The 24,298-nt window shown below is 34.6% G+C and overlaps 1 protein-coding gene across 3 annotated transcripts in view; it reads right to left on the bottom strand.

The window, feature by feature from the left end:
• LOC125838361 (protein TONNEAU 1a-like) overlaps positions 1-24,298 on the bottom strand; it is a 1,213,107-nt gene that overhangs the window by 252,406 nt on the left and 936,403 nt on the right. The gene's annotated exons all lie outside the window — the stretch shown is intronic.

The following is a 24,298-nucleotide window of genomic DNA, read 5'->3' as shown; positions in this document are numbered from 1 at the left end:
ACTTATAAATATTTTAATAATCTTTTAAACTTATCGCTATAAATTATACTTAAACATTGCGAGACTTTATTAAAAACCTTCATCATCGAAAAATGACTTATTAAAAATACTTTAAATTCTATAATCAAAACACTAGATTATACTCTCTCTCTCTCTCTTTACGAGGAGTATCTGTTTTTGGATTTTGATTTGATGCATCAACTTTTACTATTATTGGCTTTTTGTGACTTGGAGGGAACCAAACAATTATGGAGGGTCAAGATATTATTTTAATCATCTTTTATTCCTTTTTTGGGTTTGATAGTGATACCCCTTCTTGTTTTTTTCTTATTTTGATCATAGAAATAGAATAAACAAAGAAATTTGTCCCATGACTCCACCCCACCCTGTCTCCATTAAGGTTTCTCTTTCTTCATTTGCTAATTTCATTGATGTCTCTTCGATTCTTCAAATGACTATTTTACCCTCTTCATATGACATCATGCATGATGTTTTTATGCACCTTTATAAATATTTAGGGATCCTTTGAATAATGAGATATTTCAATATTGTTGTAATCATTTTGGTGGTTAAATGGATGACCATAACTCCTTGGTTAATTTCCCTCCTTTATGAGTAGTAATGTTGTTGATAATATGGTTAATTGGATGACCATAACTCCTAGGTTTATTTCCTCCTTAATGGATAGTAATTCTCAAGGTTTAATGTAATGTTTATGACACCCTTTGATATTCCTCAATGTAATTCTATAAATAGTGGTGTTGAGAATAATGTTGAATACACTTGAAAGAAAGAGAGGAAAGGCTCAAAATAGTCCCTCATCTTTGGGTTAAGGCTCAAAGACATCCTTGAGTTTTCACATGAAGCACTAATAGTCCCTCATGTTTGCAATATTGGTGCACTTTTGGTCCTCAAAAATTTTACCTATTTTTAACATTAATTTTGTCTACAATTTTATGGAAGGAATGTCCAATCGTCTTTTTATATATTTAGTAGAAATAATAACTATATGTGAGAGAAGGTGATAAGAAGAACACATTGTTTTGTTCAGTAGAAATATTACTTATGTACTCACTATTTATCTTAGTCTAATTTAATTGTTTTCTATGATAGTTTTATCATGTCGAATTTATCAAAGCTTGAGTTCGTGGCACTTGGCATTTCTAGAAATAATTACTTGTCATGGGTACTCGACGCTGAAATTCACCTTGACGCTAAAGGTCTTGGTGCTACTATTACCAATGGTAATACGACGCCGAGTCAGGACAAAGCAAAGGCAATGATTTTCCTTCGTCATCATCTGAATGAAGGATTGAAGGTGGAATATCTTACGGTGAAAGATCCATTTGAATTGTGGACTGGTTTGAAGAAAAGGTATGACCACCTTAAGGCAACGGTATTGTCAATGGCTCGTTATGAATGGATTCACTTACGATTACAAGATTTTAAACCTATATGTGAATATAATTCTGTTGTATACAAAATTACTTCCCAATTGAAATTATGTGGGAAAGATATAAAAGATGAGGATACTTGGGTGGTAGTACGTAGGTGCCCACACGGCCCGGTGGATTGGGTCGTGACAAATTGGTATCAGAGCCTAGGTTACCGGATTCCCCGTACAAGAGCAAAATGTGGACTAGACTAACGTCTTGGTCACGACTGAAGGGACGCAAGCAAGGTAAATTGGAATTGGGAAGGTTCCAATTGGTACCTAGCCTTAGGGGCTGTGAAAGGCATGGATGATCCATAATGGTCATCTAAATTAACTAATTAACAATCTGGACTTGTCTGTGAGTTGTAACTTGGAATATGTGAATGCGTCCTTCTTGTTCCCTGAATTAACTGTGAATGTGAAGGTTGTGATGGCTTGACTGTGATGATGTGGTTATGTTCACTATAAATGTGTGTGTCTGAATTTCGATATGTTCAATGTGTTGGCCTAATTGATCGAAATTATGTAGGTTGTGGTACCAAAGTAACGAGAATAAATACTGGTTAGTGTATCGTGTGATTGATTTGGAGTAGTCAAGGATTTCTCCTAGCCCAGAGAAGCATCCCAAAATTCTTTGGTAAAGCTGGGAACCTCAGAAGAATAGTAGAAAAGTGAAAATAACCCAGAAATTAGAGTCATTGGGGAGGAACTTTTCCCTCCAGAGCGGGATTCTCCCGCCAAAGTGGGATAGGGCGAGATAGAATCTCAGCCCTGCCTCCCTGTTTTTCCCTAGTTACAAATTATCAATCCCAAATAGGATCCGGGAAAATCCCTCCAATCCTTTCAGTGTTCAGCAATCAAGTATAGATTATAAGCTTAGCAATTAATTAGTAAGCTGCGAAAGCTAGCAAAAACTAGCATCCATGTGCTACAAAACTTAGGAAAGCAAAAACTAAAAACAAAGTTGTCTTAAAATTTACAAGCCAAAAGGGGGGAAGAAAAACCAATCAAGAACCCTCGGACTAGGTAGTGTCAATATCCGAGTCGAGATTCTCCGGAGGCACAAGGCCTGTCACGGCCTCATCCACGAAAGTGAAGTGCTGGAAATCTCCTTTCTTGACCCGAGGAAGCTCCTGACCATGGGCAACGCATGTGAATATGGTCCTCACGGTCTTCCATATCCGGACCAGCAGACGATGCCTCTCCAGACCCTTCCTTCTCTCCTGATGCAACTGGCGGTGGAGCATCTCGACCTCCAAGGCAGTACTGGGTGGGGCCGGAGTGAAGTCAACATATGCACTCCCCAATCTCTCCCGAACGGCAGCCAGATCCTCCTCGACCCGTGCCTCGTCATCCGAATCCGCAGTCGCCTTTCTACGGCTAGCCCTGTCAGTCCTCCTCATCTTGAGCCTAGAAGTAGAACCTGCTTTAACCAAAAGAGGGTGAATGGGGGATCTATAGGAAGTACCTCGTCAACATCAAATAGTGGCACTCTCGCCCGCTTGCACAGAGCAGTAGTGATAAGACCAGGGAGAAAGAACGCCTTCTTGTTATCCTGGTAGAACATCTTCCACTTGGAAATAATTTGCGCCCCCACGTTTAGATCTATACCCTGTATGGCGCACGCCACCACCAAATCCCGAGGAAAGGTCACGTCGATGCGGTTTCCCGATGAGCGGATCCTCCTAGTCACCAAGTGTAGCCACCTCTTAGCATCAGGTGACCAATCAGTGCTAGTAATGCCCTCCGCAGTAGCCCAATATACCTGATCCCAGCGTGAAGGCTCAACTAGGGTATCTCTCAGCCACTCCAGGTCCATCTCCCTCAGCTTGACCTTGTAGTCAGCGCTCAAGACCTCTGGTACCTCTAGAGCCTCATTGATGGCAGTAGGTTTCAGAGGAATGTCAAATCCCCTGATACGCATGACGGGGTGAGAGTCGTCCCATCGCACAATAGGCAGAAAGGTGTAGAATTCCCTCACCCAAGAGGAATATGCATCTGGGGGAGCCTCAGTCAGTGGAACCCATCCGAACTCCATCAGGCAGGAATAAAATACAGGCACCTTATCCTCTAGCTTGAGTAACACAAACCCTCTCTCACAACAAAACCCTATTGCGGTTTTTATGATGCATTTCCCAACTTGCGGCATCAGGGAACCGGATGAAGGGTAAGTTTTCAACATTTTGACAAGCCATTTAAAGAGTTTGCAATAGAGTTGAATATAAGTTAGAAAACGATAGGTTAGTAAGATGAGGCAAAAATAAGAAAAAAACAATTATGTGTTAAGAGGTAGGCCATTGTCTAGCGTATCCCGCCATAACGGCCATAATCCCGCTTTGGCAGGATTATGAAGGCCGCCAGAGCAACCTTTATCTGGAACGAACACCAGGCACTATAATGGCACCTTTTCGTCCTAAATACTTCGATTTTGATATAATTTCAGCAGATCAGAGTATATAAACTACCCTAGAACGTAAATAAGCAATTATTTCGGCAAAATAACTCCTAAATGTGGCCTAAATTGGAGTTTTATACCAAAGGACCCTTCAACTTCCTCCATCCATTTTTGTATCGATTTAACCGTATTTTTATGAAATACTTACACCCAGGACGTTGTGAATACGTTGGGGACGTAAGGAAAGTAACCATGCTACATTTTTCTAGTAAATCAAGCAACCTAGTTTATTTTCAAAAAACTACTCCAAAAGCCATCTATTCTCGATCAGTTAATCATCATGCAATTATCATTAGTCTAGTAATGAAGTAAAGAGTATAAGAGACGAGAAATTACCTTGTTTTCGACGTCCAAAAGTGAAGTGATCAAGAGGTTTTCGGGAGAATTGAGTAAGGGAGAAATGAGGAAAATCGTTCCTCATCTCCCCTTTACTATTCCCGATCTCCCACCTCAATGGGAGATATCTCGCCACAGCGGCCCCACCTCAGCGGGAGGGCTCCCGCATTGGCGGGCCAGACTGTGTAGTTTAAACACTTTTGTTTGTTCGTGTGTTGTGTCAATTTTCTTCTGGTCTTTGGGTACAGTACCTTACTTGTATCAACTAGTTAAAAAGTCAGCATTTGTGGTCGTAGTTCTGTGATGGCCTATTCATTAGTTAGGTTGAGTACTCGGGAATAGGCGTGTGATTGTCCGTGCACTAGTCGTTCGAGGTCAAACGAGGGGTAAATTGGTATCTATTGTAACTACCCAAACCATCATTATTTAGGAGAAACAAAAATCTGGAAAAATTCTGGGCCATTGTCCCACTAGAGCGGGCATGTTGCTACTAGGGCAGGAGGGTAAGTCGGCACCATATGGAGTAGGCGAGGCAGAACGTAAATAACGTGAAATTCAATTTTCTTTTTCTTCCTAAAATACATAATTTAGTCGTAAAACACCGTAGAAATCCCCAAAAAGTTGTTGCAAGCTTGGGAAGAAGGGAGAGAGAGATTTCTAGCGTGAAGATGTCGATGGATTGCGAATTTCCGGTCAAGATCACGGTCACAAATTTCAAAAATAAGAATCAAAGACCAAACCTCCGTGCAGCTGCTTGGCGCCCAGGTAGGCTAGGTTTTATGAATTGAGTAGTTTAAATTTGTGCTCACTACGTAATATATGTAAATCGATGGTAGGATTTATGTGTAGGCCTTCGTGCACCAAATGATTTATGATTTAAACCCTAGAAAGAAGCCTTTTACGATGAATAAGGGCTGAGTATGGTTGAATTAGGGTTTGCATGATGTGTGTTCATAAACAATCCATTGTAGGTGATAGTTGTGATTCTATGATTGTGTGAATGTATGTTTGTTCTTGCTTTATTATGATACATGTATGTATATGAATGTTGGATTACTGATCACACTTGTTGTAAATGAGATAGATGAATGATCATTGCCATGAAATCATGACTTAAATGTATGATCTTGAAGATATACTTGTGATTGTGGTGTGTTGAATGGATCAGTTGCCACGTTCCGACATAACTAACTTGGATCGGTTGCCACGTTCCGGCATAAACATTGGATCGGGTACCACGTTCTGGTATGCTAATTGTTTGGGTTTGGGTTCCATGAGAGGACCAATTATTTGCATAATTGTGTAGCTTGAGAAATAGGAAGATGTTCGTTGTTCGTAAATGTTGATAATATTGTACATGTTCGATATATGCATATGATTATATGGTTGTGTTGACTTATATATGTTGCACTTAGTGGGTATAGGTTATGACGGCTTATATTTGATTGTTCTTTGTGTTAAGCGAACATGTTGGGTATAGTGGAAGGGTAAAGTGTTCAAGGGGCGAGAAATGGATAGCAAGGGTTGTGAGTGTGTCGTAATGGAGAGAAGTAGAGGTAGTGTATGTGATGAAATATGCTTAGGTGGATTTCACCTTGGGGAAAGAGATTGGGTTTAGTGGTAAGGAAGTTTGAAGTAGTGTACTATGTGACCATGGTTGAGTAATGTGACGAGGAAGTAAGGGTACGAAGTGAGCGGTTAGTTGGAATGCTTGTGGGTGAAATTGGGGATTTGTTAATATGTTAGAACGGTTAGGCTATGATCAAGAACCTGGTAAGTAAGTTGATTGAGGAGGTGGTTAGTAATCAGAGTGCTGGTGTAAGTTGGAGGTATTTTAAGAGAGGGTAAAGGTGGAGAAGCAAGTGGTTTATTTCATGATCTTACTAGTTGGTTTCTTATGTTATGTGGTGGGCGTCGGGTTGACCGACGATGCTTACCAGTACATGTGTTTGTACTGATACTACTCTTGTTATGTCTTTTTGACATAGTCTGGATGCAGGTTGGTGATGTTTCATTAGGTGAAGACGAAGAAATTCTCCAGCACCTTCTATTCTTCCTTTCGTATGGTCGGAGGTGTCTTTTATTTATCTTGTCCAGTTGTACTCTTAGTAGCTCTTGTACCTCTTTAGACTAGATTCCTGGGGGTGTTAAATTGTTTTGTAAGTCGTAACTAAAGTTGTGTTAAAGTTTCTTACTTATAAAACTTCATCAGTATTTTCCTTCGTTTTATTAAATTTTCCGCATTATTTAATTATGGGTGTAAGAGGGTTCTCCTACTTGGGTGGTAGTACGTAGGTGCCCGCATGGCCCGGTGGGTTGGGTCGTGACACAAACTCATTCAGCAAACCACGAGTTCTAATTAATGAGTACTTACTGCTTTATCCACATGTATATCAACACCATACTTGTCGCGACCTGATTTCTTAGGTCATGATGCCACCTACTACACCCCACCAGTAGGTAAGCCTAACCCTTAGCCCGAAGCCTTAAGCAATGGACTACTAAGAGGAATCCATCAACAAGAAGTAAGAGCTAAGAAGAAATTAGAGAGAGGATAATCACCAACAACAATACAGGAACCATCTCAAAACATGGCATCAGTTAATAGTTGAGCATCTAATCCAAAACAGGAGAACAAAGCTTTCACAATAGAAGGCACGTACATGTTGTCTCTGAATACAATATAAAGACTAAGACTAGCCAAAACAAACGAAAATTGGTAGCTTCATACACTAGGATCTCACCCTAATCTTCAAAATTCCAAGCTACTTTGCACAACTCTAAATCAACGGCGATAACTCAACTGCAATTTGCCGGGGGCAGAAGTATAGTATGAGTACCAAAAATGGTACTCAGTAAGCAACGGCCTACTGAGCTCAAAATATAGCATAATAAACAACAAGTAATAAGGAAAGCATAGCACAAGTAACTAAACATGAGATACCAAGGTCGACGGGAAATAAAGAATAGAAACAGGAAATAAGGGGTAAGAAGTTGAGTCAAGAACACACCTGGATCGCAAGCCAACAACCTAATCGCAAGCTACTAAGATACCAAGTCAACTACCTAGTGTCAGGAGGACCCACAAAAACAATTCTAAAGTCAAAACCTACCAGGTAACAATAAAATAATAGCAGAGAATAGAATATAGTCAAGAAATAACCTAATTGGAGCCCTATAAGCCCGAAAGGTACAAATAGCAACCATAACCCAACCAGCCCCCAAAAACCGATGGGTACAAACAAAAAACAAGTATATTGGTGATAGGCAATGCATATAATGCAGGGTGAACAACAAAACCATCACTAACCATACAAATATCTAACTAGAAGTAATGGCCTCGAACCGCAAAACATCAACCTCAAAGTGGGAATAACGGCCTCGAACCGTCAACATCAACCTTGGACTAGAAATAACAGCCTCGAACCTTTAGTAACCAATAATGAGGCCACCTACCTAGTCAGTAAACTCTCGGGGGTGCCAGCAAGACTAAAAGCATGCATGAAAGAGTGTCGACGCGCCGCACATCCCAGATGCCTCTTATATCTCAAGCAGAAAAAGAAACACGTCCCTAACGCCTCGTAATCTCAAAAATCAGTAAGTCAAGTGATCAAAGTGGTATGATTTATGTTAAAACTAGTTTAGAATAAAATCGAGTAAAATAGTATCTCATCATAAATGATAAATATGCCAATGCATGGGCCAGTATCGTACCACAAATCCGTGAAAATGAGCAAACAATGTAGTGCATGCCATCACCAACATTCAAACAATGCAATCAAAATCAAATAATTATACAACAGATGAAACCACACTACCAAGGCAGAAAGTACTAACCTAGAATCCAACTGGTCCTCACATACGGTCTCGGGCCCAACAACATGATCATAAGTTCAATAAGGATATATCATGCCCACCGCTAATCAATAAGAAAAGGGATCAAGAAGATATTTCAAATCAATAAAGGAGGAGCAAACTCAAGGGACGATGCCCTACCCCAATCACACTGCTCCAGTCCTAGACTAAGCACAATTAGGACCAACCCACGGCTATGACGAGCCATCAAGGTCACAAGCATCATCGCAAGGATAACGACACAAAACAAGCCCTAAAGGGAGCAAACTGTAACTATGAGGAGATAAAACACAACCTAAAACATCTAATGTCCAACCTAGTCTAAGGCCACCATGAATCAATCCTAACAAGGATAAGCAAGATCATCTACACCACAAGCAAAACCACAGGCTAAAATAATAAGCCAAGGCTCCAACGGAATCAAGAAAGGATGGAATAACAAGAGAAAAGTTAAATACCTGGCAAATACCATCCAAAATTATATGAAATTTAGACTAGGCATTATCTAAGAAGCTCAATCAAGAAAGTAGACCAAAGTCTACCTCAAAGCAGAACACGAGCGCTCTGAATCCACCACACACAAGCTATCCACACCCAAAACACCTCTGAACACTAGCAAACTATCAAATTTTTAATCACAGTGTCATTACGGATGTTTTGACACTAAAATTGCAATAATTGGAAAGGGATCCAAAATTGAGTCAAAATGGGAATGTGGGACCCACATTAGGAATCCCAAAATTGACTACGTCAAAAGGTCCTAAACGCCTTACCGAACTTGGGTTCCAAAATTGAACATAATCCGAGGCCAAAACACAGCACATGCAAAGAATTCACAAATTAAGCACCAAAAAGAGGAGGGGCAGCAGCTTCAAACTCAAATTCACCTCAAACGAGGGTTGACCAACACAATCTAATCACTCCACCACGTATTGAACACCTCCATGATCATACTAGACTTCGAATCCACTCAATCGGAGTTGAAACGAAGGAGAAATCACTTTTTGAAAATAAGAACAACAGTTGTAATTTTGCTATATAAATAGAAGAAATTTGGTCGCTAAAAGTCCAATTTCTGGTCGCTAAAATCCTACACCAGATATCACTGATTTGCTTAAACTCTGAATTCTCCGAAAGGGTGCCTGGGATTTATTCGGAACATTATGCGCCCAAATGAAATATGTTACCCTATCGAATTCGACATTCTAGACTCAACGGAACCATCAAAACTTCAATCTGAGGCCGTTTTGCCGAAAAGAGGGTCCCACACCCAAGTTCTGTTTTAAGCAAAACACCACAAAAAGGCTCAAAATAAGACCAAAAGCCTAGGAAACTGCACGAAAGGTTGTTCTAGATCAAACTCAACATTCCAGTGTTAACCGCGCTGACAAAATTCTCATTCGAGCACGTTTACCAAGAATATTGACCAAATTCAACCCTTGGCTTAAGCTTCAAAGTTAAAATGTGAAACGACACAAACTCACACCAGTAGTCTTGGGGCCTGAACCAACCATGCCCCTAGCCTAAAATGGCCCTTCTGGAGCTTATGAAACTGTCAAAACTATATTTTGAGGCCATCTTTTTAAAATTTTAACTGAATTCAATTGTTCAAGTTTTATAGTCTCCGAAGTACGAAAACATGCTCAAAATCCAAATGAACAACCCGGCGACTGAACTGTCAGTCCTAGCAAGTCATAAATGATTTGTAGTCACTAGAGGAAAGCTCTAAATGATGAAAAGATCGTAAAACAAAGAAAATGACCTGAAGGGTCATTACATTACTCAAGTCTATTACTATAACCACTCCATGGACTTTTAGGTAACCAATTCTTCTAAGAATTTTCCACTTTCCTATCTTCTCTACCAACTGAAATTTCAGAAGTTACTATAACTAAATACACCAAATATCCACATCTATGTACTACATATAACCAAACCTTATTTTGGTCTTTCTCCACATTAAAATCTTACATGGAATATGCATACTAATATTTTCAAACTAATACTAATTTATCATCAACGTTGCTATCAAAACTAAAAGAGGGTCACTAGACTAGCTTAGAGTGAAAAGATCATAAACATGAATTGTTCAAAGAATCTGAGCTAAGAACATACTTGATGTAACATGATTTCACTAGCCAATAAGGATACATCATGAGTTTATGGGACTGAACATACAACGGAACATGAGTCCATATATCATGATCCATATAATATAAGGCTGGAGATTCTCAATTTCATGAAGTAAGATTGGGACTATTGTGTTGAATTATTTTCTTCATATTATAGGAACTGAGCATAGTTATGAATATATTTGAAGAGCATGAAAATAGGTCATGGGCATAATGCTAATATGCAAGACATAAACAAAGTGACATAATGATTGAGATTTTAGGAATATGCTAGAGTAGGAATGGATAGTAATACCATCATAACTATTTCTAAGAACGTCACTAGTTGAAACTCAAGACTTGAATTGGTTCCTATCCTATCATCTCCACCTTAGATCTAAAGTCGGCATTCTATGCATGTGGACCTATTTCATATTCTCTAAACTAGTCTATATTCACTTTACTCAAGGATAGTGACTAAGAACACATAGAAAATTATAAGTTTAAAGCCACACAAGACTATATACTATACTATCTTGGGTGCACATATATCTTCCAAAGGCTTAAAGTCCTCTTCTACCAAAAGATTTTGTCACACCTTACTAACTCGCATTAGAAGGACATATACTTTCTAGTTGCCTCACCACACTTATTACAAGCCTATCAGTGTAAACTCATTAACATGTTAACTTCCATTCACCACTTAGCCTTGATCTATACTACCACAAAGACATACTTTAAGTTACCTTAATCGATAACTCTCTCTATGCTCAGTTATGAAATCCACACACACATAAGGGCCTATCACCTTATTACAAACTTACTTGACATAACTGCAACTACATATTTTATTCCAATCATCATCCCTACTCTTTTAGGATTACTATATTTCTAACTTCAAACTTCCAACTCTGGGCAATTCTACTACTAGTGGCTCATAACATCACAAATCACTCTATCTTTCGGGTGACAATACTATACAAATGTTCTTGAACATACTTTTTCCTTAAAGGTATCATCTATAGAAAGGTTCAAGAAGGGGTCTAAGAGCATATTATACTCTTTCTCAATACAGGATTTAGGTGGACAAAAACAAGAATGCATCTTTTCGAATAAAATAAAGTTAAGCGCACTAATGAGATCTTCTCGAGCCCTTGTGCAGTCACTTAATATTTTGTTAGATCTATCTGAGGGGGCATATTGACAGGAATATGGACTTTACTATGTATAGCACCTCAAAGATAAGGCATAGTAGAAGATGTACTTTACTATTTCTAGCAAACATTTACTCCAGAATACCAAGTTTGGTCTAGAATGACCTTTGGTTTGGATCTCGAGGTGATCAGGATGATTTGGTAGTGTGTGTCGTTATATTGTTATATCTATAAGTGTTGATTTGAGCCAGCATTTTAATGATAATACCTCCATTAGTTGTTCCCTAAGTTTGTGATCCATTGGCTACGTTCATAGAAGTTTGGATGCTTGACCTTTACATTCGTGGGAGAGGATATGAATTTGTGGATGGTCGTGGGGCTTGATCTCTGCATTTGTGGACATGTTGTTGCATTCGCAGAGAGTCAGTTAACCAGACCTCCACATTCGCAAACAGGTTCCATGCTCGTGGACAGGCTCCGTGTTCACGGAGTTAAATGACTGGTAGTATAACTGCCCTTTCACGAATTCAGCATGCATATTTTCAAAAGAATTGAGTTTAGAGGCAATTTGGGAGCTCGTTTCTTTGGGGATTTTAGTGGGATTTGTGGGAAATTGCCAGTTTATTGTGTGGGCGTAGTCCGAGGATTGGTTCTTTTGTATAGTTCACCTTTTGTTTATCACTTTCAGGTCTATTTTGTATATTATGTATCGTATTTACATTTCTACACTATGGCCCATTTTGTATTTCTATTCATGTTTCTGTCCTTCTTTTAAGATATTAATTATCTTTTGTTGTTATCTTTTCTTTTGGGTTTAGGCTTTCTTACTAGGGGTTTATAGTAGGTGCTATCATAGCCTGATTTTGAGTCATGACACTGTATTTTGCAATCGACCACTTTAATCCCATAAAAGGGTGTAGTTCGAGTGACATCAAAATTCCAACGCTGGTGTTGGCAAGTGTAGCTTAGAGATTTAGAATTTGTAGAAATTCAGTAAGTAGCTTTTATTTACTTTTTCAAATTACACTTGTTATTGTTTTTTGTCCAATGTAGGATTTTCCACGATTTATGCCCGACACTAGGACTCAAAGATCTCCCTTCAATCTAATTGACCCAGAAATAGAAAGAACAGTCGGGTGATGAAGGTTAAATTTTATAATGGGTGATGAGAATGTTCATAGGTTGGAAGTTAAGGCTACTGCACAAATGGGTCATATTGTGGCCATTAGACCTCCACCACTGGTTGAAAATACAACTTTCAACATCACTAGCACGATGTTGCACTTAATGGGCATCAAAGGCTTCTTCAATGGTCTAACTCTTGAAGACCCGAACAAATATATTAAATTTTTCATTTGGGTGTATCTTAAAATACTTTGATGAGTTGTGTCTAGCTTACAACATTTCTTATATCTCTTAAGAAGGAATCAAATTGAGCTTGTTCTCATTATGTCTGACTGGTGAAGCAACTACATGACTTGGATCAGAAGCATCAATCACTACCTGGATAGAGCTTATAGGTGCATTCTTGGAGAGGTTATTTCCTCTAAGTAGACATATCCAACTTAGGGATAAGATTAGCTACTCAAGATAAGTTCCAAGTTAAGCACTATAGGAAGCTTGGTTTATATTTCAAAAGATGATGTTCAATTACACGCTACCAGAGATGGCCCGTATATGTTGATCATGGAAATCAGAGTAAATGTTGATTTTTTGAAGTCTGATCTATGAGATCAATTTATAGTTCGTAGTTAATTCTATGAGCCGTAAAAGTAACCCGTAGAAATCAGGCTAAAGTTTGAGTTTCAGGAGTTTGATTTATGAACTAATTTACGAACTGTAAAAGGGCTTACGACCCGTATACCGAGCTCATAAATCTTGGGCTAATTTTATCATCTCTGAGCTTTGATTTATGGTCCTCATCTAGGGTCTATAGTTTTTTTATGGTCCGTAGATGGCGTCCGTAAAACCCATAAGTTTTATAGGGTTATATTTTTAGTTTCTTATGTTTTGATCTTGACTTAAGAACTTTTGAGGTCTTACAGAAGGCTTGGAAGGTAAGAAATTGCTTCAAAGAAGGTTAAAAATTGAGTTTGGAAGAGATAAAAAGGAAAAAAGGTGGAGAAGGAAGGGATTATATCGATACTCAGACGTCGTTCAAAGCCAATCATTGAAAGACTTGTGCTCGGAGCCTTAAATGTGAGAAGACGCATGCCTCATCAAATGGTGTTAGAAAACTTTTTTTCATTCTTTCTTGCCAAGAAAATGAATTTCTACCACTTTCCAATCACAATTTGGTAAGTATCTAGAAAGCATGAGGACTATCTATATGGTGTAAAATTCGGACTTAACATATGGATGAATTGGAGAATGACATGGGGAAAATAGGACAGGTCAGACATGAGTCAAAATCGTGATATCATGATGAAGGTTTGTCTAGCTCCAAAAGTAAGTCATCGGACCCAAGATACCGATAAGACAAAAGCTAGGGCAAGAACTCGGCGGTTACAAGAGATCCCAAGATCTCCACCAATCGTTACTCTACTACAGTTATGTGACATTAATGATTTTATAAGGGCGTGATTCATGGATCTTATTCATTTTAAATTAGTTATAAATAGTGTCTTATTTCCCTTTGAAAAGTATCTGAAGTTCATTCTCACACTTTCAAAACTAAAGAAGAGTTTAAAAGTCAAAACATACTTTAAAAAAGTCAATTCAAACACCCACTTATATTTTTCTTATAAAATGCTACTCCATAGTTGATGTAATCTCTTACTTGGTTAGTACACGAGATACTTTAACCATATTCTTATCGCAATAATAAGGGCCCTTTTAGCATAAAAAATTGAACAATGTTTAGTAAAGGGATCATCTTTGAATTTTTTTTAGGCATAATACATAAATATGTCATTTAACTTGACGTTAGTGAACATTTATGCCCTCCAACTTTGGGTGTGCACAAATAGACACTTAAACTTGTATATAGTTGATTTAATAGACACATGTGCCTTACGTGACATCCTACATGGCAATTTTCAACCGACGTGGTGTCTTATGTGATTGTATCACGTATGATTCATATGTCTACTTATTTAATTTTATACAAATTAAAGTGTCTATTTGTTTTTGCTATTTATAAGGACAATATATTTGTCATATCATATTGGCTGGAATAGACTTGGTCCACCCATCCCCGCAATGAAAAATTAAAAGAAAACATAGCTTATTCATTAATTAGTTGCCTTTTCATAGGAGAGAAAGGGGAACAAAAATCATCATGATCCACGTGTATGGTTCTTTCCTTTCACTTTCTTTTACTTGGGATGTGGGGGTGCGTGGTTTAAGGATCCATTTTAAGGATGTTTGCTTCTTGCCAGCTAGCTGCTCAATAAGAAACAATGCAATTTCGGGAACATTTGTAATGATTTTTTTTTAGAAAAGTGTTTGAAAATATTTTTAAATTTGATGTAAATTATTGGTTTTATTTTTAAATTATTGATAATTTTAAAAATATTTTTTTATTTGACTAATTGAATTTAAATAAAGCTTTAATTTGTCACATGGGTAAATACACCCCTATATCATCTTAAGGGTGTTTTCAACACTTCTCTTAATTTTTTATTAAGAATCTCACGTTCCTTCAAGAGTTTGACGCCACTTTTTATGTTATATGACAGATCAGTAATGTATTTAAGTTAAATTAATCTAATAATTAGTAGTTTGAAAATAAAACCAATAGTTCACACTAAATTTAGAATTGCGTTTAATGCTCCTCTTTTCCTTTTTTTTCTACCTTGCTTTTATGATTGACCAAACTGCAATTCTTAGGCATGCCAAAATACCTAACACCCTGCCGATCCTATTTATTATACTATTTTTATTAAAGAAAAGTGTTCGGTAAAATCTTCCAATAATTTAGAGTTATTTGAGTGATCTGACTTTATTAAATTATTATATTTTAAAAGAACAAGTCAAAAATTATACAATACGAGACTTCAATCTCCTTAAAAAAAGCAAAATATCACCGCTTTAACTTGAGTATGTATTAGAGTATTACTTATTACATATTACTTTTATTTTTAATTGTAATTTATATATATTCACCAACAATTCTACTTCTCAATGGACTAATTTTTCAAGCGGAATGTACATTATTTTTCGTGAAAACTGGAAATATTTTCTATCAATATCGGAGTCATTTGTAGAGTGAATTAGGAAAAATAATATATGTATTAACTTTATGTATTATTAGTGTTTGTTTGGTACTCTATTGTGTATTAAGATGTGCATTGTTAATATCATGAATTTCTAGGTATTTGCAATGCAATGGTTTTAATGCATGCATAACGCATTAACATGATAAATGACTCAAATGCCCCTCAAAACCTTTTTTTACATCTTTTCCATCATAATAATGAAGGTATTTTTGTAAATAATTTTTTTATGCAATGTATGTTATTTTTATTGCATCAAACCAAACAATATATTAAAATAATCCATATATAATTAATGCAAGCATAACTAATACATGCATTGACATTGCTAATACTAATATTACTAATACACTTTGTTTAAAATTATTCGTATACACTCTATCGACCCCTAAAACCATTGCAACCGATTATTGGAGAAAAATATAACAGAATAAGACATTTTTTCCTTTCCAATAAAAGAAGAAAAAAAAATTGTATTTGGTTGCCAAAAGAAATAGTCATTTTCTTAAATTATTTTTTCTTAAAAAAATGTTTTAGGAATTTGAATTTCTTTTATGGTTCAGAAAGAGGATGCTTCCCTAGATATGACGTCTATTAATAATGGTCCAACTAAGGGTCGTTTGGTTTGAATACAAATTGTCCTGAGATTAGTTATATTATGATAAGTTATGTTGAGATAAATTATATTGGGATTAGTTATACTAAGAGTAATTTTATTGCTTGTTTGGTTTATCATATTCAAACTTATATTCATTGAATAATTTTTAACAATAAATTGTTTATTTACAAAAATACCTTCCACCTTTTTTCTTTTTCTTTTTTCATTTTATTTACAAATTTTAGTTATTCATTCTTAAAAATAAAATTATCATCTTATTTAGCTTAAATATTTTGTGTGTACAATTCCATGATTGTGCCATGTGTTTTTAAAATTAAACTTTCACGTTATTTACTTAAAATCAAAACTTCCATCTTATTTAGCTTTAAAATACAATTTCCATTTTATTAAGCTTAAAAATAAAACTTTCATCTTATTTAGTTTAAAAATAAAACTTCATCTTATTTAACTTAAAAATAAAGCTTTCATCTTATTTAATTTTAAAAAAAAAAAACTTCCATTTCATTTAGCTTAAAAATAAAACTTCCATTTTAAGTTCATTAAAGTAAAAGAAAAATTATCATTAAATTTATCTACATTTTAATTGATATATTAAATATAATTCTTAAGCTAGTAATAAATTATTTAATTAAAAATATACAATTTAGTAGTGGTGTGAACATTTCAATTTTAATAGAAATTAAAATATAAATAAACATAAGAATTAGACAAATAAATTCAACTTATAATATATTAATAAATAAAAATTATATTTATAAAATGTAATTTTTTAATAGAAGAATAGATTATCACAAAAACAACGAATAAATAAGGTTGTGCATGTTATTATAAATTACTAATTTAATATACATGAATGTAAAAGTGGTGTATAAAAGAGGGTTTAAAGGTTTTTTTTTTGTTTTTTTAAATATCTTATCTCAGAATAAGATATCCTGAGATTACTATTTCATCCTCAGGAAGGGATAACTTATCACAATACTAATTGTTAATCCTAGGAGAAGTTATCCCAACCTTTGCAACCAAACAACGAATTGAAGGTCACTCAAAAATTATCCCGGGATTAACTTCTTTTATCTATCACACCAAACGACCCCTAAGGGTTTGTTTGATATGAGAAAATGTTTTCCAATTTTTTCAAGTTTGATTGGCTTAAAAGTTTTGAAAAGAGTTTCTAAATCAACTTATTTTCCTCAAATTTAAGGAAAACTTCCTTTCAAAAATTAAGAAAACATTTTCCATAACTCTCCTTCAATCTCAAAATACAATATTTTTCCTTACCCCATCTCGTACCCCGAACAAATAGTTTAAAATTTTATTTTTAAATCAGTTTTTACCCCCCCCCCCCCTGCCTATTTTTAAAAAAAGGTTTTTCTTTAAAATTTTTATTTTCTTACCCTACTCCAACCCCCTACCCAGCGCCTCCCCCCTCTAAATTTTTTATTATTTTTAAAGTTTGTTTTTGATAAATTTTTTAAATTGAGAAAAGAAAAAAATTTACCCCACCCCACCCCTAACCCAACACCTACCACCCCCCGTATTCCAAAAAAAAAATTAAAAAGTTTGTTTCTGATAAATATTTTAAATTTTTTGTTCAAAAAATAATAATTACCCCAACCCAACCCCTCCCACAAAAAGAAAAAAAATAAAATTAAAAGTTTATTTTCGAAAAATATTTTCAAGTTTTCAAAAATTACGTTTTTACCCCCTGAACCTCCCCCCACAAGAATTGGGTCCCGCATCAATTGTTGGTTATCAAGGGTCGGGTTCTGATTTGTAAGTCAGGTCTCTATTCAAATATCGAGATCGGATTTCATATTGATAGTCAGTGTCCAAACGGGTGTTTGGGTCAAGTTAGGGTCGGATATTCGGTCTCAATTTAAATGTTGAGTCTCTAATCGGAAGTTAGGGGTCAGGTCTAAGGTCAAATTCCAGTGTCGAATTTCGGATCGGTCATTGTGGTGTCCTAGTTCGGATCAGTGTCGAGGTCGTCGGTCAATTTGAAAGTCAGGTACCTAGTTCGGGTATCAGAGTCGTATCCTAGATTGGTTTCGGTGTTGGTTACCATGTCAGGAATTATTTTTCTAAAAGGTATTTTCTACTCTCTAGCAAAAATTAAAAGATATTTTCTAGAAATATTTTTAATTCACCAATCAAACGCAAAAAAAATAAATCTAGGAAATCAACCAAATATGAAAAAATAAGTCAAAAATCCTCTTGTTTTCTAAGAAAATATTTTCTATAAAACATTTTGCATGAAAAACATTTTTCTTCATACCAAACACACCCTAAAAAGAAATAAATCCCTATGAATATGAAAAAGAAACTTGAAAAATGTTAAATAGTTCAATTTTACCTTTTATTACGTTTTTATCACAAAAATACCTTATCGTTGTATTTTTAGCTCAAAATATCATCTAACTAATAAATCAGCTTACATATAACTTTTCTTCTTTCAGTTTCTTATATATTAGGTATGAACTTTTATTTCTAAACATGATATTACAAATATAAATAAAGAAAGAAAGAAAGAAAAGTGAAATTAAAAGAAATTTTAAAAATATGTAAAATAATAATAATAATAATAATTCATAATCCACCTTATTTATGACTATTTTTCTTGTCTTGATTATTTTTTACATCTTATTTTCCCCACTTTAAATTTTTAAAAAGAGATAAGGGTCAAAAATACTCTTAAACTATTTTATTTTTTTTAGTTTCATACTAAACTATTAAGAGTGTGAGTTTCAATGTTCCATACCAAAATTATCACTTATTAATTTGAGAAACACACCTCTCTCTTTTATTATACTCTCATCATGATGTGTAATACACTCTCTTTTATTTTTAAAAAAAATTGGCACATCACCCTCTATATGGACAAAACATTCTACCTTGACAAAAATTAAACAAATTATTAGTATTAGTTAAAGTTAAAGAGTAACCAACATGGGTTGTGGTGCACTGGTGGGACTGTTTCACTCTTAACCAGAGGTCTCGGGTTCGAGCCCTGGGTATGGAGAAAATCTTGTAGGGAGCGCCACCCCCGAATGGGCCCTGCAGTGCGCAATCCGGATTTAGTCGGAGCTCTAATGTGGGCTCCGGACACCGAGTGAAAAACCAAAAAAAAATAAAGTTAAAGAGTAAAGTATTACTATCCCCCCCCCCCCCCCAAAAAAAAAAATATAAAATAAAATGTAAAATATTTTTCTTATCCCACTCCACCACTTCATTAAACTGTACTCCCCCCCTCCCCCCACAACAATCCCTTCAAATAATAATTTAGGTATTGTTTTAACTTTATTTATTAAAAAAATATCTATCTTACCAGTTACCACACATAATCCTCCGCTTTCAGATTATTTTTTTTCTCGTTTTGTGTTATATAAATTAGAATAGTTTTTTTACTTGTTGCAAGGCTTTTTTAATAATAAAATTTTATTTCTGTTATACTTGGTATGCAATTAGAAAATGATATTTTTCTAAAAATATATGTACAAATCTAGCACAAAGCGAGAAAAATAAAAAAAATAAAAAAAAGGAGTGGATGGTTAGATGGGATGGAATAGAATTTTATTTTATTTTTAAAATAAAAATAATATCAATTTTCTTTAGGAAGAAGTGGCGGAGGGATTGAGGTTTGAACTTTTTAAAAATATTTTATGAAAGAAATTTAAAAAATAAAAAAATGAGGGGTTTGTTTGGGTGCGGTGAGAAAAATATTTTAAAATTTCTTTTTTTTAAGTATATTGATCATATATTTAGTATATGTCACCTAAATTGTTTAACGGGTTTAAAAGTATAAGGTATATATATGTCATACACACCAAGGTGTATATATATATATATATTATTTTTACAGTTTAGTTTTTCTATACATGCCATTATTTTGTTATTATTTTTTCTCATATCTACTATCCCTCATATTAATGTTATTTCTTTTTTTTTAAGGATAGATATACTTTAATCTTTAGCTTTTTAACTAATATGAATAGTTTATTTAATTTTTGTCAAAGTGGATATTTATCTATGTAAAATGTCATGTGACAAGGTTTTTGCAAATAAAAGAGAAAGTGTATTACACACACCATTAGAGTGTGTTTCTCAAACTAATAAGTGATAATTTAGATATGAAACTCACACTCTCAATAGTTTAGATATAAAATTCAAAAAAAAGAATAATTTAAATATGTTTATAACATTTATCTCTTTTAAAAGTTATAGAAATATTAAAATACTTACATGCTACTACAAACTAATCATGATAAGCATTTATCCTTATTGCACGTATGATAAATTGATGGAAACATTTTTGTACCTATACACAATAAACAATTCCAATTGAAGTAATTGTTTTTCAGCCAAAAAGGGTTGTATTGGCAGTGGGATCCACATATTTATTTTTATACAATATTTGGAAGAAAATAAGTACTACTACTAACTATTTTAAGAAGGGAACCAGTGGTTCTAACCTCAAAATTTAGTTAACTTCCTTCCATATATAGACTGTCCGGTCAACGTTGTTCCAGCTTCTTCTGATCTGTCTGTTCCTTTTTGGCACTTCCACTTTTCAACCAATTTGGAACCTCAAAACACTTATATTTGTTCCTTACTTCCATTTAAATAAAAAAATAGTGTTTCACTGAAAACACTATTCAATTACTTCTTTGATGACATCAAGATGGAACATATAATGTTTGAACAAAAAGATTATTTAATTATTGTTTGATACCATCAAAGTATATATATATACTCTAATAGTATCAAGGATGAAGAAATAATGATCTAGTGAATAGAACAAGTGGACAATGGAATAAATAGTTTGGACCGTGAGTTTAATCGAGATAAATATATTGATTTGGATTCCATTTAGGTAAATACTTTTATCTAATGAGTTCAATTTATGTAGTATTTCTTTTAAGTGAAATCTTCTAAGTACAAAATATATAGCTCCCCTTTCTAACTTATTTGTCTTATTGTTTAACATCATAAGTCCTGAATTTTCAAAACAGGCACCTTAACTCTGCCAACGTTCTATTACTCTCCTAAATAATTTTCAACAAAAACATGTTAACGATGCGGGTGTCCTAAGACCAAAAAAATATAAGACATATTTTTAAAATTTAAGAATTCATGATTCAATTTTCTTTTTACTATTTTAAATTTCATATTAAATAAAAATAAAATATAATTGAAAAGGAGTAAAAGAATTGAAGTCTTTTCTTTTCACGTCACTTCACTTTGCTAGTTTAAATAAGATAATTATTTTAATTTTATAGATGGCAACCTGCCATTAAAATAATTAGGTTAGCCGACTTGCTCAACGTTGCAGGCTTGCAGCATTTAAGCAGAAGTTACAAGTCCTGCATCTATTCCGCCTATTCTCAATTACGGTTAGTGCTTACAAAACTAGATTAATTAAACGAAAAAAGGAAGATTTTGTTTTTGTACCTCTATAAATAAATTTTATTTATCTCTTAATACTTTTTCAACATAATTGTTTTTATTATTCAATTTTAGGGTTATATTGGCTTGTGTACTAAACAACAACATTTTTGTTATGCAATCTGTATTCTAAACCAATACTACTGATTACAAACTTTTTCAGAAACAATAAATTCCAAAGTTTAAATCACGTAGTGAAGAACATAAATTAATTAAGAAACTAATTACTGTAAAACATACCAGAATCTGCAACATTCGTATGAAACAGAAAGGAAAGAGAACCGAGCCCACTGGATGCACAATGTCCCCTTAAGGAAATTATTCCCCTCTAGTATCCGAAGTTTAAATTGGAATATATCCACCAAGGATAGAACGACTCTATTCACCAGTATATTGATACCCAAAACAATGGTGTCATCGAGCCACTCAAAGGCTGTAACATACACTAATAATGAATTTGTACAGAAGAAGAAGAAGTTCAGAAAAATCGTAAGTGAAAAGTCTGAGGATTCACAAGTATTTATAGCCAAGCAGCACTGGTTCCGAAAGGTTGCAACCTTTTAGAAACCACACGACCATTCATGAAAGTCTGCAACCTTTCAAACGGTCATGGTTGTTCCTGAAAGTTACAACCCTTCATAACAGTCTTCTCCAAAGATGGGAAATTCAAATAAAAATGGGAAAGATGTTTTAAATACAAGTCGCGCGGATCCGAGTTGGTTCGGGTCGTTTCAATTAGTTATTTAAATAATTAAAACGTCCTGGCTAGAAAATAATCTCTCAATCATTTTCCAAAGCCGAAGCTGAGTGAGCGACAACTATAGCGTGAGGGGGTCCCTCTTTCCAACCCTTTTAACAACTAGTAGAAGTGTTCCTCTATTTAAGCACTCTAACTTTTCTTTCCACCGCCAATGAGGGAGAAACGTCTTTTACTAAAGCATAAGAGAATCTTTTCAAATTCCTCTTTTCATCTTCCCTCCATTTCCATTTAATTCTTGTTATATACCCAACAATTTCCAACGAAGTTACATAAGTGGGGTGTAGGAGGATCGAGTATATATACACATACCTTACCACTATCTAATGGAGGTAGAGAGACTGTTTCGAAAGTGCCTCGACTCAAGTGCAACGAATTCAAGAACAAAGAAAAAGATAGTATATAAAACATACAACAAGCACAATAAAACAGGGCAATAGTCGAAATACAGTAAATAACAAACAATGATAGATATCAAAACCAAGAACATAAATATGAGTAGTTTAACCACAAACACCTACAAACCTAAACACTCGAAAAGCAAAACAATCATCCACTACCTACTAACCTTCTACCCTAATACGCGTCTTCCACACCTTCCTATCTAATGTCATGTCTTCAATAATCTGAAGTTGTCATGTCTTATCTAATCACATCTTTTCAATACTCGGCCTACATATACCTCTCATCATACCTACTACAACCAACCTCTCATACCTACAAGCCTAAACACTTGAAAAACAAAACAATCATCCACTACCTACTAACCCTCTACCCTAATACGCGTCTTCCACACCTTCCTATCTAATGCCATGTCTTCAGTAATTTGAAGTTGTCATGTCCTATCTAATCACATATTTTCAATACTTCTTCGGCCTACATATACCTCTCATCATACCTACTACAACCAACCTCACACATCTCATCATTGGGTGCATGCACATGTTCTCTTCATACATGTCCAAACCATCTCAATCACGCCCCCTCATCTTGTCAACCACATAAGTCATTCCCATCTTATCTCGAATATTCTCATACCTAGTTTTATCATTCCTTGTATGCCCCCACATCTACCTCATCATCCTCAATTTTGTGACATTAATATTCTAAACATAACAGTTTTTGATTGGCTAACTTCATACAACAAAGTCGACTTAACCACCACTTTATAAAATTTACCTTTAAATTTTGATGGTACAAATCGAGATCCTAAATCTGAGAATCAAGATCGAAAGAATTACACATAGAGGAAGAACAAATGATGTAGAGTAAAAATCTAGCTCCAAAGTGGATTAATTTTACTTTCTTAGTTAGGTTCCTTTTTCCTTTGTTGTTTTCTCATTTGTTAGAAATAGTTTTCTCTCTTTTCTTTATCTCGCTCTGTTTTCTGGACTTACCGTTTGGATTAATGAAATGGGTGATGAAGTAGTCCACCCAAAATTGACATAAAAAAAATTATCTTTCGTTTTTTTTTTCTTAATATAAATATATTTTTCTTTTTTAACCACATTTTCCTTAATTTTACTTCTCACATTTCATGATTAAAATCATAAGATTAAAAATATTTTAATATATTCAATATATTTTTAATTTAAAATCCACTTTAACTTTATAACAAGCCAAAATCAGATAAATAAATAATTGAGACAGAGTTATTTTCCCATTCCTATCCTTGCCTTTTCTTATATCCAAGAAAATGGTGAAAAGAGGTTAGTTAGCGAAATAAATATGTTCAATATATTTTTAATTTAAAATCCACTTTAACTTTATAACAAGCCAAAATCAGATAAATAAATAATTGAGACAGAGTTATTTTCCCATTCCTATCCTTGCCTTTTCTTATATCCAAGAAAATGGTGAAAAGAGGTTAGTTAGCGAAATAAATATGTTTATATAATATACTCCAGTACTACATGT

This window comes from Solanum verrucosum, unplaced genomic scaffold, assembly GCF_900185275.1.
Source record: "Solanum verrucosum unplaced genomic scaffold, falcon-dt-bn FXZP01000150.1, whole genome shotgun sequence".
Lineage (NCBI taxonomy): Eukaryota > Viridiplantae > Streptophyta > Magnoliopsida > Solanales > Solanaceae > Solanum > Solanum verrucosum.
The sequence above is the reverse complement of the archived record's forward strand: the minus strand, read 5'-3'. Positions and strand labels throughout refer to the sequence as shown.